The following is an 18,005-nucleotide window of genomic DNA, read 5'->3' as shown; positions in this document are numbered from 1 at the left end:
GTACCTGATTCTGTCTTGTGCGGTTGGTGCTTTCAGAGTGTCCAGGTGTTGGTTCCGGCATGTCTGGCAGTTGGTTCCTGCATGTCCGGTGGGTGATTCCAGCATGTCTGGAAGGTTGTTCTGGCATTTTCTGGAAATTGGTTCTGGCGGATCCAGGACCTGGTTGCAATGTATCCGGCAGGTGATTTGGCATATCTGGCAGGATGCTCCGGTATGTTAGGCAGGTGGTTTCGGCTTGTCTGGCAGGTGTTTGTGGCGTGTCTGACACCTGGTTCCGGCATATCCAACATGTGGGCCTGGCATATCTGGTAGGTGATTCCAGTGTGTGCGGCAGGTGGTTCTGGTGTATCTGGCAGGGAATTTTGACGTGTCTGGCAGGTGGTTCCAGTGTTTCAGATACCTGATTTTGGCATGTCTTGCAGGTGGTTCAGTCGTGTCCGGCACCTGGTCTTGGTGTGTGCAACACCTGTTTCTGGTGTATCTGGCAGGTGGTTCTCACAAGACTGGCAGGTGGTTCAGACGTGTCCAGAAGGTGGTTCTTGGGTGTTGGGCCCCTGGTTCTGGCCTGGGTTGGACCTGTTTCTGGGTTATCCATCACATGGTTCGGGCATGTCCGGCACATGGTTCTGGTGTATTTGGCAGGTGGCTTCAGCGTGCTGGGTGCCTGGTTCCAGCGTATCTGACAGTTGGTTCCATGGTGTCTGGCAGGTGGTTCCTGTGTGTCTGGCTTTTGGTTCCGGTATGTTCTGAAGGTGGTTCTGGTGTGTGTGGCAGGTGGCTACCATGTGTCTGGGACCTGATTCCATCGTGTGCTGTTGGTGCTTTCAGTGTGTCCAGGTGTTGGTTCTGGCATGTCTGGCAGTTGGTTCCCACATGTCCAGTGGGTGAGTCCAGGGTGTCCGGCATGTTGTTCCAGCCTTTTCCAGAAATTGGTTCTGGCATATCCAGGACCTGGTTCCGGTGTATCCAGCAGGTGATTTTGGCGTGTCCGGCAGGTTGTTCCGGAGTGTTAGGCTAGTGGTTCCGGCTTGTCTGGCAGGTGTTTGTGGCGTGTCCGGCACCTGGTTCTGGCGTACTCAGCAGGTGGTTTCAGTGTCTCTGGCACCTGGTTGCATCATATCCAACAGATGGCTCCCAAGTGTCTGGCAGATGGTTCCTGTGTGTCTGGCATGAGGTTCTTGTACATTCGGAAGATAGTTCTGGCGTGTCCAGTGGCTGCTTCCAGCATGTGCAGGAGTTGGTTCTGGCATGTCAGAGTGATGGTTCTGGTGTGTCCGGCGGGTGGTTCCAGGTGGTTCTGGCATGTCCATTGGGTGCTTCTGGTGTATCTGGCGGGTTGTTCTGGCATGTGTGTGTGGTGGTTCCAGAGTGTGCGGCAGGTGGTTCCGGCATGTATGTCAGGTTTTTCCTGCATCTAAGGGGTCTGGTTCCAGAGTATCTGGCAGGTGATTTTGGCATGTCCGACAGGTGGTTCCAGTGATTCAGCAGGTGGTTCCGGTGTGTTAGGCAGGTGGTTCAGGCATGTCCACCAGGTGGTTCAGGTCTGTCCGGGAGGTGGTTCCTGCGTGTCCGGCACGTGGTTGTGGCATATCTGAGAGGTGGTTCTGGCATGACCAGCATGTGATTCCAGAGTGTCCGTCAAGTAGTTCTGGTGTATCCGGCAGGTGATTTCGGCCTTTGAGTCAGGTGGTTCTGCTGTGTCCTGCAGGTGCTTCTGCCGCCTTCTGGACCTGATTCTCGCGTGTGCGGTGGTTGGTTCCAGAGTGTCCAGATGATGGTTCCAACGTGTCTGACAGTTGGTTCCAGCGTGTCGGCAGGTGGGTCACACATGTGTGGCTGGTGGTTCCGGCGTGTGCCAAAAGTTGTTCCGGCACATCTGGAAGGTGTTTACAGCATGTCTGGCAGCTGGTTCAGTCTTGTCCAGCAGGTGGATCGGTCGTGTGGGGCACCTGGTTCTGGCATGTGCAGCGCCTGTTTCTGGTGTATCCAGCAGGTGGCTCCGGCGTGTCTGGCAGGTGGTTCCATTCTGTATGGCACATGGTTACGGGGTATCATGCAGGTGATTTTGACGTGTCCTGTGGGCTGTCCAGGAGTGTCCCACACCTGGTTCTTGCATGTCCGGTAGGTAGTTTCAGCGAATGAGGCACCTGGTTCTGGCGTATCCAACAGTTGGTCCTGGCATGTCTGGTAGGTGATTCTGGCATATGCGGCAGGTGGTTCCAGAGTATCAGGCAGGTGATTTTGACGTGTCCAGCAGGTGGTTCCAGCGTGTCCAGCACCTTGTTCTGGCATGTCTTGCAGGTGATTCTGTCATGTCCGGCACCTGGTCTTGGCATGTGTGACACCTGTTTCTGGTGTATCCACCAGGTGGTTCTCACAAGACTGGCAGGTGGTTCAGGCATGTCCAGAAGGTGGTTCTGGCATGTCGGGCACCTGGTTCTAGTGTGCCTGGCATGTGGTTCCGGATTGTCCATCAAGTGGCTCAGGTGGGTGTAGCAGGTGGTTCAGGTGTGTCTGGCAGCTGTTTCAGGCGTTTCTGGCACCTGGTTCTGGCCTGTGCCCGACCTGTTTCTGGTGTATCCATCACATGGTTCCAGTGTCTCCGGCACATGGTTCTGGCATATTTGGCAGGTGGCTTTAGCGTACCGGGCACCTGGTTCCGGCGTATCTGACAGTTGGTTCCATGGTGTCTGGCAGGTGGTTCTTGTGTGTCTGGCATGTGGTTCCAGTACATTCTAGGGTGGTTCCGGCATATCCAGAAGGTATCTACCGTGTGTCTGGGACCTGATTCCATCATGTGCATTTGGTGCTTTTAGAGTGTCCAGGTGTTGGTTCTGGTGTGTCTGGCAGTTGGTTCCCGCATGTCCGGTGAGTGATTCCAGCGTGTCTGGCAGGTTTTTCCTGCTTTTTCTGGAAATCGGTTCTGGCATATCCAGGACATGGTTCTGGTGTATCCAGCAGGTGATTTTAGTGCGTCCAGCAGTTTGCTGCAGTATGTTAGGCTGGTGGTTCCTGCTTGTCTGGCAGGTGTTTGTGACGTGTCCGGCACCAGGTTCTGGTGTATTCGGCAGGTGGTTTCAGTGTATCTGGCACCTGGTTGTGGCATATCCAACAGGTGGTTCCAAAGTGTCTGGCAGGTGGTTCTGTTACATTCAGAAGATGGTTCCAGCGTGTCCATGTGTGTGTCTGGCGTGTCTGGGAGTTGGTTCAGGTGGATCAGAGTCATGGTTGCATTGTGTCCAGCCAGTGGATCCAGGTGGTTCTGGCGTGTCTGGTGGGTGCTTCTGGTGTGTCTAGTGGGTCATTCTGTCATGACGGTGTGGTGGTTCCAAAGTGTGTAGTGGGTGGTTCCAGCATGTATGTCGGGTTTTTCTGGCATCTAAGGGGTCTGGTTCCAGTGTATCTGGCAGGTGATCTTGGCATTTCTGGCAGGTTGTTCTGGCGTGTTACGCTGGTGGTTCTGGCTTGTCTGGCAGATGTTTGTGGTGTGTCCAACCCCTGATTCTGGTGTATTCGGCAGGTGGTTTCAGTGTATCTGGCACCTGGTTCTGGCATATCCAACAGGTGGTTGCGAAGTGTCTGGCAGGTGGTCCCTGTGTGTCTGGCATGTGGTTCTGGTATGTTCAGAAGATGGTTCCAGCGTGTCCGGCAGGTGGCTACTGTGTGTCCAGGACCTGATTCCCTCGTGTCTGGTTGGTGCTTTCAGAATGTCCAGGTGTTGGTTCTGGCGTGTCTGGCAGTTGGTTTCCGCATGTCCGGTGGGTGATTCCGGCATGTACGGCAGGTTGTTCCAGCATTTTCTGGAAATTGGTTCTGGCATATCCAGGACCTGGTTCTGGTGTATCCTGCAGGTGATTTTGGCATGTCCGGCAGGTTGTTCCGCTGTGTTAGGCTGTTGGTTTTAGCTTGTGTGGCAGGTGTTTGTGGCGTGTCCGGCACTTGGTTCTGGCATATTCGGCAGATGGTTTCAGTGTATCTGACACCTGGTTCTGGCATATTCAACGGGTGGTTCCGAAGTGTCTGGCAGGTGTTTCTGTGTGTCTGGCATGTGGTTCTGGTACGTTCAGAAGATGGTTCTGGCGTGTCCATTGGGTGCTTCTGGCATGTCCTGGAGTTGGTTCTGGCATGTCAGAGTCATGGTTCGAGTGTGTCCGGCTGGTGGTTCCATGTAGTTCTGATGTGATTTGTGGGTGCTTCTGGTGTGTCTTGTGGGTCGTTCTGTTATGTCTGTGTGGTCGTTCCAGAGTGTCTGGTGGGTGATTTCGGCATGTCTTTCAGGTATTTCTGGCATCTAAGGGGCCTGGTTCCAGCGTATATGGCAGGTGACTTTGGCATGTGAGTAAGGTGGTTCTGGTGTGTCCTACAGGTGCTTCCAGCGTGTTCTGGACCCAATTCTCATGTCTGCCGTGGGTGTTTCTGGAGTGTCCAGATGATGGTTCCGACGTGTCTGCCAGTTGGTTCCAGGATGTCAGGCAGGTGGGTAACACATGTCCGGTGGGTGTTTCAGGTGTTTGCCACTGATGGTTCCGGCGGACGCAGAAGGTGGTTTCGGCATGTCTGGCAGATGGTTCAGTCCTGTCCGGCAGGTGGATCAGTCGTGTGGGGCATATGGTTCTGGCCTGTGCTGGACCTGTTGCTGGTGTATCCGTCACATGGTTCCAGCATGTCTGGTGCATGGTTCTGGAGTATTCGGCGGGTGGCTTCAGTGTACTGGGCACCTGGTTCCAGTGTATCTGACAGTTGGTTCCATGGTGTCTGGCAGGTGTTTCCTGTGTGTCTGGCATGTGGTTCCTGTACGTTCTGAAGGTGGTTCTGGCGTGTCCAGCAGGTGGCTACCATGTGTCTGGGATGCGATTCCATCGTGTGCCGTTGGTGCTTTCAGAGTGTCCAGGTGTTTGTTCCAGCATGTCTGGCCGTTGGTTCCTGCATGTCCAGTGGATGTGTCCAGCGTTTCCGGGAGGTTGTTCTGGACTTTTCCAGGAATTGGCTCTGGCATATCAGGACCTGGTTCCAGTGTATCTGGCAGGTGATTTTGGTGTTTCCATTTCCAGCAGGCTGTTAAGGCATGTTAGGCTTGTTGTTCTGGTTTGTATGACAGGTGTCTGTGGTGTGTCCGGCACCTGGTTCTGGTGTATTCAGCAGGTCGTTTCAGTGTCTCTGGCATCTGGTTACAGCATATCCAACAGGTGGTTCCAAAGTGTCTGGCATGTGGTTCTGCTATGTTCGGAAGATGGTTCCGGCGTGTCTGTTGTGTACTGCCAGCATGTCTGAGAGAAGGTTCTGTTGTGTCAGAATCATTGTTCCACTCTGTCCGGCAGGTGGTTCCAGGTGGTTCTGGCATGTATGGTGGGTGTTTCTGGTGGGTTGTCCTGGCATGACCGTGTGGTGGTTACAGAGTGTGCAGCAGGTGGTTTTGGCATGTCTCTCAGGTTTTTCCAGCGTCTAAGGAGCATGGTTCCTTTGTATACAGCAGGTGAGTTCTTTCTCAGCTTCCTAAAGAGCTGGAAGCAAGATGGTTTGTGGCTTCTCTCCCCTTGAGAAGTGGAGGCAGTGCTTTGTGCCTTCCACTGCTAGAGCAATGTAGGACACGGCTGAGAGGAAAAGGGCCTTTCTGACATAGGTGCTTTCTGACACTCTCTCCACCAGTGAACACAGCAGATGTTTAAAAGCCTATTGTCTCTCTCCTCCTAAGCATGTGGAAGCACAATCATTCGGGCCTCGGCCCTGTTGCTTAAGGGGAAGATGTAGGCATTTCGTCTGAGCCAGGTTGGCAAGGTAGAAATGTGGCAGAAGCAGAAGTTCTAAAGCAGCGAGTTAAGGGCTGATAAGAAATGGTGTTTGAGCTGCCTTTGTATGAAAGGTTCCCAGTACGCTGTAAGAACACTGGGGAAAACGAGTTCTTCCTGAGTTTCCTAAAAACCTGGACTCAAGACGGATTGTGGCTTGTCTCCCCTTGAGGGATGGAGACAGTGCTTTGTGCCTTCCACCTCTAGAGCAAAGTATGACACGGCTGAGAGCAAAGGGGCATTTGTGACAAAGGACCTTCTAACACTCTCTCCACCAGTGCACAAAGGCAGTTGGTTAAAAGCCTATTGTCTCTTCTCTACTAAGCATGTGCAAGCACAATCATACATGCCTCAGCCCCCTTGCTTAAGGGGAATATGTAGGCCTTCGTCTGAGCAGCGTTGCGAAGATGGAAATGTGGCAGAAGCAGAAGTTCTAAAGTGGCAAGGGAAGGGCTGGGAAGAAACGGCATTTCAGCTGCCTTTGTATGATAGTTCCTGGTTCACTGTAAGAGCACTGTGGAAAGCGACTTCTATCTCAGCTTCCTAAAGAGCTGGAAGCAAGATGGATAGTGGCTGGTCTCCCCTTGAGGGATGGAGGCAGTGCTTTGTGCCACCACCTCTAGAGCAATGTAGTGCACACATGAGAGCAAAGGGGCCTTTCTGACATAAGTGCTTTCTGACACTCTCTCCAGCAGTGCACAAAAGTGGTTGGTTAAAAGCCTATTGTCTCCCTCCTCCTAAGCATGTGGAAGCACAATCATCTGGGACTGGGCCCCATTGCTTGAGGGGAAGATGTATGCATTTCTTCTGAGCTGGGTTGGCAAGGTGGAAATGTGGCAGAAGCAGACGTTCTAAAGTGGTGAGTTAAGGGCTGAAAAGAAATGGCGTTTGAGCTGCCTTTGTATGAGAGAGTCCCAGGATGCTGTAAGAGCACTGTGGAAAGTGAGTTCTTTCTCACCTTCCTAAAGAGCTGGAAGCAAGATGGTTTTTGGCTTGTCTCCCCTTGAGGGATGGAGCCAGTGCCTTCTGCCTTCCACCTCTAGAGCAATGTAGGGCATGTCTGAGAGCAAAGTGGCCTTTCTGACATAGGTGCTTTTAGACACTCTCTCCACCAGTGTACAAAAGTGGTTGGTAAAAAGCCTGTGGTCTCTCTTCTCCTAAGCATGTGGAAGCACAATCATTCGGGCCTCTGCCCAGTTGCTTAAGGGGAAGATGTAGGCATTTTGTCTGAGCCAGGTTGGCAAGATGGAAATTTCCCAGAAGCAGAAGTTCTAAAGCCACGAGTTAAGGGGTCTAAAGAAAGAGCGTTTCAGCTGCCTTTTTCTGAGAGGTTCCTGGTATGCTGTAAGAGCACTGTGGAAAGCGAGTTCTTTCTCAGCTTCCTAAAGTGCTGGAAGCAAGATGGATTGTGGTGTGTCTCCCATTGAGGGATGGAGGCAGTGTTTTGTGCCTTCCATGTCTACAGCAATGTAGGACACAGCTGAGAGCAAACTTGGCCTTTCTGACATAGGTGCTTTCTGACACTCTCTCCACCAGTGCACGAGGGCAGTATGAGAGGTTGCCAGTATGCTGTCAGTGTACTGTGGAAAGCAAGTTCTCTCATAACTTCTAAAGAGCTGTTGGTTAACATCCTATTGTCTCTCTCATCCTAAGCATGTGGAAGGACAATCATTCATGCCTCAGCCAAATGATTCAGGCCAGAGACACGTGACTCACCTGCCTGACACGCTGGAACCAACTGTCGGACACATCGGAACCATCATCTGTACGCTCTGGAACCACCAAACACAGACATGATAATCAGGTCCAGAATGCACTGGAAGCACCTGCAGGACACACCAGAACCACCTGATTCACACGCCGAATTCACCTTCCGGATATGCCAGAACCACTTGACAGACACTTTGGAACCACATGCCGGGCATGCTGGAAGCAGCTCTCAGATATGCCAGAACCACTTGCCTGGCATGCTGGAACCACCTCCTGGAGAGACCTGAACCACCAGCTGGACACGCCTGAACCACCAGGTGAACATGATGGACCACCTGCCACGTGTTGGATATGCCAGAAGCAGGTACCAGATACAGTGAAACCACGTGCCGAATACGCCAGAACCAGGTGCTGGACATGGCACAAACACCTGCCAGACAAGCAGGAACCACCAGCCTAACACACCGGAACAACCTGTGGGACACACCAAAATCACATGCTAGATTCACTGGAACCAGGTCCTGGATATGCCAGAACCAATTTCCGGAAAAGGCTGGATCAACATACCGGACACGCTGGAATCACCCACCAGACATGTGGGAACCAACTGCCAGACACACCAGTACCAACACCTGCCCATGCTGAAAGCACCAACGGCACACAATGGAATCAGGTTCCGGACACACGGTACCGAACTGCCAGACATGCCAGACCACCTTTAGGACGTACCAGAAGCACATGCCAAAAACACAGGAACCACCTGCCAGACACCAAGGAACCAACTGTCAGACACGCCGGAACCAGGTGCCCGGTACGCTGAAGCCACCTGCCGAATATGCCAGAACCATGTGCTGGACATGCTGGAACCATGTGATGGATACATGAGAAACAGGTCCAGCACAGGCCAGAACCAGGTGCCCGACACACCAGGACCACCTGCTGGACACGCCTGGACCACCTGCCAGTCTTGTGAGAACCACCTCCCGGATACACCGGAAACAGGTGTAGCACACACCAAGACCAGGTGCCGGACACGACTGAAGCACCTGCCAGACATGCCAGAACCAGGTGCCGGACACACTGGAACCACCTGCCAGACATGTTGAAATCACACGCTAGAATCACCTACCAGACATGCCGGGACCACCTGTTGCATATGCTGGAACCAGCTGCCTGATTCACTGAAACTACCTGCCAGACACACCAGAACCAGGTGTCAGAAACGTCTGGACAACCCACAGGACACGGCAAAATCAGCTGCATGATACCCTGTAAGCATGTGCCAGACAGAATGAAACCACCTGCCAGAAACACCGGAGCCACCTGCTGGATACACCAGAAACAGGCATAGCACATGCCCTAACCAGGTGACCCACACGACTGACCCACCTGCTGGACAAGAATGAACCATCTGCCAGACATCCTGAAACCACTTTCCAGATGCTCCAGAATCATCTCTTGCACATGCCGGAACCACCCACCACACATGTGTGACCCACCTGCCTGACACGCTTATGCCAACTGTTGGACATGTTGGAACCATCATCTGGACACTCTGGAACCACCCACCACACACGAGAGAATCAGGTCCAGAATGCGCCGGAAGCACCTGCAGGACATGCCATAACCACCTAACTCACATGCCAAAATCACCTGCCAGATATGCCAGAACCACTTGGACACTCCAGAATCACATGCCGGGCATGCTGGAATCACCTCTCAGATATGCCAGAACCATGTGCCGGACATGCCAGAACCACCTCCCGGACAGACCTGAACCACCTGCTGGACATGCCTGAACCACCTGCCAAACATGCCGGAACCACTTGCTTCACTCGCTGGAACCACCTGCTGGACACGCCAAAATCACCTGCTGGATACACTGGAACCAGGCTCCTTAGACGCCGGAAAAACCTGACATACATGCCGGAACCACCTGCTGGACACTCTGGAACCACCACACAGACATGTAGAATGACCCACCAGACACACTGGAAGCACCCACCGGACACACCAGAACCACCTGGAACCACCCGCCGGACACTCTGGAACCATCACTCTGACATGCCAGAACATACTCCTGGACATGCCAGAAGCACTCAATGGACAGGCCAGAACCATCTTCCGAATGTACCATAACCACGTGCCAGACACACAGGGACCACCTGCCAGACACTTCGCAACCACCTGTTGGATATGCCAGAACCACGTGCCAGATACAGTGAAACAACCTGCTGAATGTGCCAGAACCAGGTGCCGGACACACCACAAACACCTGCCAGACAAACCAAAACCACAAGCCTAACACACTGGAACAACCTGTTGGACATGTCAAAATCACCTGTCGGATACACCGCAACCAGGTCCTGGATACCCCAGAACCAATTTCCGGAAAAGGCTGGATGAACATGCCGGACATGCCAGAATCACCCACCGGACATGTGGGAACCAACTGCCAGACACACTGGAACCAACACCTGGACACACTGAAAGCACCAACAGCACATGACGGAATCAGGTTCCAGACACATGGTAGCCATCTGCCTGACACGCCAGAACCACCTTCAGGACGTACCAGAACCACATGCCAAACACACAGGAACCACCTGCTAGACACCATGGAACCAACTGTCAGATATGCCGGAACCAGGCACCCGGAACGCTGAAGCCACCTGCTGAATATGCCAGAACCATGTGCTGGACACACTGGAACTATTTGACGGATACATGAGAAACAGGTCCAGCACAGGCCAGAACCTGGTGCCCGACATGCCAGGACTGCCTGCTGGACATGCCTGGACCACCTGCCAGTCTTGTGAGAACCACCTCCCGGATACACCGGAAACAGGTGTAGCACACTCCAAGACCAGGTGCCGGACACGACTGAAGCACCTTCCAGACATGCCAGAACCAGGTGCCAGACACGCTGGAACCAGCTGCCCGGCATGTCAAAATCACCTGCTGGAACCAGGTACCAGATACAGTGAAACCACCTGCTGAATAAACCAGAACCAGGTGCCAGACATGCCACAAACACCTGCCAGACAAACCGAAACCACCATCCTAACATGCCAGGTCAACCTGCCAGACACACCAAAATCACCTGCCGGATACACCGGAAACAGGTCCAGATATGCCAGAATCAATTTCCGGAAAAGGCTGAAACAAGCTGCCAGACATGACAGAATCCCACACTGGACATGTGGGAACCAACTGTCAGGCACGCTGGAACCTACACCTGGACACTCTGAAAGCACCAACCGCACATGATGGAATCAGGTCCCGGACACAGGGTAGGAACCTGTCGGACACGCCAGAACCACCTTAAGCATGTACCAGAACCACATGCCAGAAACACAGGAACCACCTGCCAGACACCATGGAACCAACTGTCAGATACACCAGAACCAGGCGCCTGGTACACTGAAGCCACCTGCCGAATATGCCAGAATCATGTGCTGGACCCTCCAGAACCATGTGATGGATACACCAGAAACAGATCCAGCACAGGCCAGAACCAGGTGCTGAACATGCCTGAAACAGCTGCCAGACACACCTGAAACACCTGCTAGACCAGCCTGAAACACTTGACGGAGAATCCGGAACCACATGCCGGGCACACCGGAACCAGGTGTCCGACACGCCAGAACCACCTGTTGGACACGCCTGAACCACCTGCAAGTCTTGTGAGAACCACCTCTCAGACACATCGAAATCCCCTGCTGGATACACCGGAACCACCAGCCACACACGGCAGAATCACCTATCAGGCATGCCGGGACCACCTGTTGGATACGCTGTAACCGGGTGCCTGATTCACTGAAACTACCTGCCAGACACGCCAGAACAAGGTGTGGGACACTCCTGGACAGCCCTCAGCACACCTCAAAACCACCTGCAGTATACCCTGTAGCCATGTGCCAGACACAACAGAACCACCTGCTGGACACGCTGGAGCCATCTACCGGATATGCCAGAAACAGGCTCAGCACACGCTGGAACCAGCTGCCCCACATGACTGATCCACCTGCCAGGCCCGACTGAATAAGCTGTTGGACATGTTGAAAGCACCTTCCAGATACGCTGGAACCATCAGTGGCACACGATGGAACCACACGCCGGACATGTGTGACCCACCTCCCTGACATGCTGGAACCAACTGGCGGACACTTCAGAACCATCTTTTGGATATGCCACATCCAGGTGTCAAATACACTGAAAGCACCTGCCGAATACGCCACAACTGGGTGCCGGACATGCCAGAAACACCTGCAAGACAAGCAGGAACCACCATCCTAACACGTCAGAACAACCTGCTGGAAATGCCAAAATCACCTGCCAGATACACTAGAACCAGGTCCTGATATGCCAGAACCAATTTCCACAAAAGGCCGGAACAACCTGCTGGAATCCTGCACCGGACATGTGGGAACCAACGGCCAGGCACGCCGGAACCAACACCTAGACACTCTGAAAGCACCAACCGCACATGACGGAATCAGGTAATGGACACACTGTAGCCACCTACCGGACACGCCAGAATCACCTTAAGCATGTACCGGAACCACATGCCGGAAACACAGGAACCACCAGCCAGACACCATGGAACCAACTGTCAGATACGCCAGAACCAGGCGCCTGGTACACTGAAGCCACCTGCTGAATACGCCAGAACCAAGTGTCGGACACACTGGAACCATCTGATGGATACACCAGAAACAGATACAGCACAGGCCAGAACCAGGTACCAGACACGTGTGAAACAGCTGCCGGACACACCTGAAACACCTGCTAGGCCAGTGTGAACCACTTGACAAACAGTTTGGAACCACATGCCGGGCACACCAGAACCAGGTGCCCAACATGCCAGGACCACCTGCTGGACACGCCTGAACCACCTGCCAGTCTTTTGAGAACCACCTGCTGGATACACCAGAAACAGGTGTCACACACGCCAAGACCAGGTGCCGGACACAACTGAACCACCTGCAAGACATGCCAGAACCAGGTGTCGGACACGCTGGAACCACCTGAGGGACACGTTGAAATCACCTGCCAGATACGCCAGAACAATGTGCCGTAAACTCCGGAATCACCTACAAGACATCCCGGGACCACCTATTGGATATGCCAGAACGAGGTGCCTGATTCACTGAAACTACATGCCACACATGCCAGAACCAGGTGTCAGACATGCCTGGACAGCCCACAGGACACGTCAAAATCACCTGCATAATACCATGTAACCATGTGCCAGACAGAATGGAACCACCTGCCGGACACGCTGGAGTCACCTGCCGGATACGCCAGAAACAGGTGCAACACACGCCAGAACCAAGGGCCCTACACAACTGATCCACCTGCTGGACATGCCAAAACCACCTTCCGGAAGTGCAGTAACCATCTGTGGCACACGTCATAAACACCTGCCCAACATGTGTGACCTACCTGCCTGAAACGCAGAAACCAACTGTCGGACATGTCAGAATCATCATCTGGTCACTCTGGAATCACCCACCACACACGAGAGAATCAGGTCCAGAACGAGCCAGAAGCACCTGCAGGACATGCCAGAACCACCTGACTCACACTCTGAAATCACCTGACGGATACACCAGAACCACTTGACGGACACTCTGGAATCACATGCCGGGCATGCCGGAACCTCTCAGGTATGCCAGAACCACGTGATGGAAACGCTGGAACCACCTCCCGCACAGACCTGAACAACCTACTGGACACGCCTGAACCACCTGCCAAACACTCTGGAACCACCTACTTGACTCGCTGGAACCACCTGCTGGACACGCCAAAATCACCTGACGGATACGCTGGAACCAGGCCCCTTAGACGCTGGAAAAATCCGACAGACATGCCAGAACCACCTCCTGCACACTCTTGAACCACCACACAGTCATGCCAGAATGACCCGCCAGTCACACCGGAAGCACACACCGTACATGCCAGAACCAACTGGAACCACCCGCCAGACACACTGGAACAATGATTGTGACACGACAGAACCTACTTCCAGACATGCCAGCAGTGCACAACAGATGTGTCTGTACCATCTTCCAAACGTACCAGAACCAAATGCCAGACACTTCGGAACCACATGTTGGAAATGCTGGAACCAGGTGCCAGATACACTGAAACCACCTGCCTAATACGTCAGAACCAGGTACCGGACATGCCACAAACACCTGCCAGACAAGCTGGAACCACCAGCCTGACATGCCAAAATCACCTGCCGCATACACCAAAACCAGGTCCTGGATACACCAGAACCGATTTTGAGAAAGGCCGGAACAACCTGCCGGACATGCCAGAACCACCCACCGCACATGGCAGAACCAACTGCCAGAGATGCTGGAACCAAAACCAGGACACTCTGAAATCACCAACTGCACACGATGGAATCAGGTTCCAGACACACGGTAGCCACCTGCCGGACACGCCGGAACCACCTTCAGAACGTATCAGAACCACATGCCAGACACACAGGAACCACCTGCCAGACACCATGGAACCAACCATCAGATACACTGGAACCAGGCACCCGGTACTCTGAAGCCACCTGCCGAATACACCAGAACCATGTGCTGGACACGGTGGAACCATGTGATGGCTACACCAGGAACAGGTCCAGCACAGGCCAGCACCAGGTGACGGACACACCTGAAACAGCTGCTGGACACACCTGAACCACCTGCTAGACCAGCCTGAAACACCTGATGGACAGTCCAGAACGACATGCCGGGCACACTGGAACCAGGTGCTCGACATGCCAGGACCACCTGCTGGACACGCCTGGGCCACCAGCCAGTCTTGAGAGAACCGCCTCCTGGATACACTGGAAACAGGTGTGGCACACGCCAAGACCAGGCGCCAGACACGACTGAACCACCTGCCAGACATGCCAGAACCACCTGCCGGACACGTCAAAATCACCTGCCGGATACGCCGGAACCATGTGCTGCACACGCCGGAATCACCTACCAGACGTGCTGGGACCACCTGTTGGATACGCCGGAAGCTGGTGTCTGATTCGATGAAACTACCTGCCGGACACGCCAGGACCAGGTATTGGGCATGCCTGGACAACCCACAGGACATGGCGAAATCACCTGCATGATACCCCGTAACCATGTGCCACACAGAATGGAACCACCTGCCGGATACGCCAGAAACAGGTGCAGCACACCCCAGAACCAGGTGCCCCACATGACTGATCCACCTGCCGGACAAGATTGAACCATCTGCCGCACATGCCGAAACCACCTTCCGGATGCACCAGAACCATCTGTGGCAAACGCTGGAACCACCCACTGCACATGTGTGACCCACATGCCTGACACGCTGGAACCAACTGTAGGACATGTTGGAACCACCATCTGGACACTCTGGAACCACACACCACTGATGCGAGAATCAGGTCCAGAATGCACCGGAAGCACCTGCAAGACATGCCATAACCACCTGACTCACATGCCAAAATCACCTGCCAGATACGCCAGAACCACTTGACGGACACTCTGGAATCACAGGCCCTGCATGCCAGAACCACCTCTAAGATATGCCAGAACCACGTGCCAGAGACGCTGGAACCACGTCCCGGAAATACCTGAACCACTTGCCAAACACGCCGGGACCACCTGCTTGACTCGCTGGAACCACCTGCCGGAAACGCCAAAATCACCTGCTGGATATGCTGGAACCAGGGCACTTGGATGCAGGAAAAACCCGACATACATTCCAGAGCCACCCACCGGACACTCTGGAACCACCACACAGACAAGCAGAATGACCCACCAGACACACTGGAAGCACCCACTGGACATGCCAGAACAACCTGGACCCACCTACCAGACACACTGCAACCATCACTCTGACACGCCAGAACCGACTCATGGCCATGCCGAAAGCACTCAATGGACAGGCCGGAACCATCTTCCGAATGTACCGGAACCACATGCCAGACACTTTGGAACCACCTGCCAGACACTTCAGAACCACCTGTTGGATATGCCGGAACCAGGTACCAGAAACAGTGAAATCACCTGCCGAGTACCCCAGAACCAGGTGCTGGACATGCCACAAACACCTGCCAGACAAGCCGGAACCACCAGCCTAACACATCAGAACAACCTGTCAGACATGCCAAAATCACCTGCCGGATACACCGGAACCAGGTCCTGGATACGCCAGAAACAAATTCCAGAAAAGCCTGGATCAACATGCCGGACATGCCGGAATCACCCACTGGACATGCAGGAACCAACTGCCAGACACGCCAGAACCAACACCTGGACACTCTGAAAGCAGCAACGGCACACAATGGAATCAGGTTCCGGACACACAGTAATCACCAGCCGAACACTCCGGAACCACCTTCAGGACACACCAGAACCACATGTCAAACACACAGGAACCACCTGCCAGACACCATGGAACCATCTGTCAGATACACCGGAACCAGGTACCCGGTACGCTGAAGCCACCTGCCGAATACGCCAGAACTATATGCTGGACAAGCCACAACCATGTGATGGATACATCAGAAACAGGTCCAGCACATGCCAGAACCAGGTGCCCGACATGCAGGGACCACCTGCTGGACATGCCTGGACCATCTGAGAGTCTTGTGAGAACCACGTCCTGGATACCCCTGAAACAGGTGTAGCACACGCCAAGACCAGGTGCCAGACATGACTGAACCACCTGCCAGACATGCCAGAATCATGTGCTGGACACCCTGGAACCATGTGACGGCTACACCAGGAACAGGTCCAGCACAGGCCAGAACCAGGTGCCCGAAACGGCATGCAGTGGTCCTGAATGTGGATGCAGTGCCCCTGCAGTGGATGCAGTGTCCCTGAAGGTGGATATAATGTCCTTGAGTAGGATGCAGTGTCCCAGAAGGTGGATGCAGTACCTTCTGACAGTCAATGCAGTGTACGTGAAGGTAGATGCAGTGCCCCTGCAGTGGACCTACAGGTGGATGCAGCATCACTGATGTGGATTGAGTGTCCTTGAAGGTGGATGCAGTGTGACTGAGGTGGACGCAGTATCCCAGAAGGTGGATGCAGTATGTTGTGATGGAGGATGCAGTGTCCATGAAGGTGGATGTAGTGGGCCCCAAAATGAATGCAGTACCTTCTGAAGGGGGATGAAGTGTCCCCGCAGGTGGATACAGTGTCTGTGATGATGGATGCACTGTCCCTGAGGTGGATGCAGTGTCCCAGAAGGTGAATGCAGTGGATGGAGTGTCCCCAGATGTGGAAGCAGTCTCCCCTGAAGATTGATGCAGTGGGCCCAAAGATGAATGCAGTTCCTTCTGAAGTTGTATGCAGTGCCCCTGCAGTGCATGCAGTGTTCTTGAAGGTGGATGCAGTGCCCGTGAGGGTGGATGAATTGCACGCCAAAATGAAAGCAGTACCTTCAGAAGGTGGACGCACGGTCCTTGAAGCATATACCGGGTCCCTGAATGTGGATGTAGTGTCCGTGAAGGTGGAGGTAGTGCTCTTGAGTGGATGCCCTGTACCTGCAAGTGGGATCAGTGCACCCAAGATTGAGTTCATTCTGAAAGAATGTGGAAGCTGTCTACCTGAAGGTGGATGCAGTGGGCTCAAAGATGAATTCCTTACCTTTTGACGGTGGATGCAGTGTCGTGGAAGGTGGATGATGCGTCCCTGATGTTGATGCAGTATTCCTGAAAGTGGATGCCGTTCATAAGGAAGGTGGATGCAGTGGCCCTGAAGGTCGCTGCAGTGCCCACAAAGGTGCATGGATTGCCCCCTGGATGTGGATGCAGTCTCCCATGAAGTTGGATGCAGTGCCCCCAAAGATGAATGCGGTACCTTCTGAAGGGGGATGCAGCGTCCCTAAGGTGGTTGCAGTGTCCCTGAAGGTGGATGCAGTAACCCCAAACGTGAATGAAGTACCTCCTGAGGGTGGATGCAGTGTCCCTGAAGGTGAAAGCAGTGTCCCAGAAGCTGGATGCATGGTCCAAGAAGGTGGAGACAGTACCTCCAGAAGGTGGATGCAGTGTCCCAGAAGGGGGATGCAGTCCCTTCTGACGGTGGATGCAGTGTCCATGAAGGTGGAGGCAGTGCCCCTGCAGTGGATGTAGCGCCCCTGCAGTGGACCTGGAGGTGGCTGCAGCATCACTGGTGTGGATTCAGTGTCCCTGCAGTGGTTTCAGTGCCCCCTGCAGTATCCCTGAACGTGGATGCAATGCCCATGCAGTGGATACAGTGTCCCAGAAGTTGGATCTAGTGCCCCCAAGGGTGGATGCAGTGCCCCCAAAGATGAAAGAAATACCTGCTGAAGGAGGATGCAGTGCGTGTGAATGTGGATGCAGCGTCCCTGAGGTCGATGTTGTGTCCCTGAAGTTGGATGCAGTGGGCACACCTATGAATGCAGTACCTTCTGAAGGTGGATGCACTGACCTTGAAGTGGATGCAGTGTCCCTGCAGTGGATGCAGCTCACCTGCAGTGTACCTGGAG

At 53.8% G+C, this 18,005-nt stretch overlaps 1 pseudogene; it reads right to left on the bottom strand.

The window, feature by feature from the left end:
• Positions 1-17,663, bottom strand: part of LOC138915345 (dual specificity mitogen-activated protein kinase kinase 2 pseudogene) — a 74,328-nt pseudogene extending 56,665 nt beyond the window's left edge.
• Positions 17,664-18,005: the final 342 nt, after the last annotated feature.

This window comes from Equus caballus, chromosome 8 (genome assembly GCF_041296265.1).
Source record: "Equus caballus isolate H_3958 breed thoroughbred chromosome 8, TB-T2T, whole genome shotgun sequence".
Classification (NCBI taxonomy): domain Eukaryota; kingdom Metazoa; phylum Chordata; class Mammalia; order Perissodactyla; family Equidae; genus Equus; species Equus caballus.
The sequence above is the reverse complement of the archived record's forward strand: the minus strand, read 5'-3'. Positions and strand labels throughout refer to the sequence as shown.